Here is a 582-nt window from a genome sequence, read left to right as displayed (position 1 = left end):
AAGACAAAGGAAAACATGAAATCGCATCATATGACCCCTTTAACACCTTTTAAAATGACCCTGTTGCAAGTTTTCCATGCCAGCCTTAGCTTACCACAACATCCTGAATGTGCTGCTCCACCAGATTGCTCTTGGTGGCCACCAGCACAGGTCTGCCGAAGGTGTCCAGGTAAGTGTAATGCAGCTCGTCCTGACTGCGTGTGAGGGGGTAGGGAGTGTCCACGTGGATATTTCTGGGGAGAACAACAGAGTAGTGGTAAATCACCAAATCAAACTTGATGATGATTTTGATTGTGAGATATGCTCATGCTAGAGCATATCAGATGCTCACCTGGCTCCTTCAGGAAGGATCAGTTTCACAGTTAGTTGGTCAATGACCTGGTCATCATAGACATGATCGACCAGACGAATTTTCAGGGCATACTGATCTCCTAAAGGACAAAAGGATGCATGCCATTATAATGGGTTTAAATTAATAGAAAATGTTTTTAACATTTTCAACTTGATACCAGACACCCACCGAGATTGTAGAGATATTCATAGCTGGGAAGATTATAACCAATGATGTAATGTGTTTTCCAG

At 42.8% G+C, this 582-nt stretch overlaps 1 long non-coding RNA gene across 1 annotated transcript; it reads right to left on the bottom strand.

Annotated features, from left to right (window-relative positions):
- Nucleotides 1-77: 77 nt before the first annotated feature.
- On the bottom strand, nt 78-582 carry LOC107735033 (uncharacterized). Its single transcript, XR_001639263.1, has 3 exons — nt 521-582; nt 332-431; nt 78-233 (listed from the first exon to the last, which is right to left on the bottom strand). It is a non-coding gene; the product is annotated as an uncharacterized LOC107735033 (long non-coding RNA).

Source organism: Sinocyclocheilus rhinocerous, unplaced genomic scaffold (genome assembly GCF_001515625.1).
Source record: "Sinocyclocheilus rhinocerous isolate Xijiao unplaced genomic scaffold, SAMN03320098_v1.1 C35686050, whole genome shotgun sequence".
Classification (NCBI taxonomy): Eukaryota; Metazoa; Chordata; class Actinopteri; order Cypriniformes; family Cyprinidae; genus Sinocyclocheilus; species Sinocyclocheilus rhinocerous.
The sequence above is the reverse complement of the archived record's forward strand: the minus strand, read 5'-3'. Positions and strand labels throughout refer to the sequence as shown.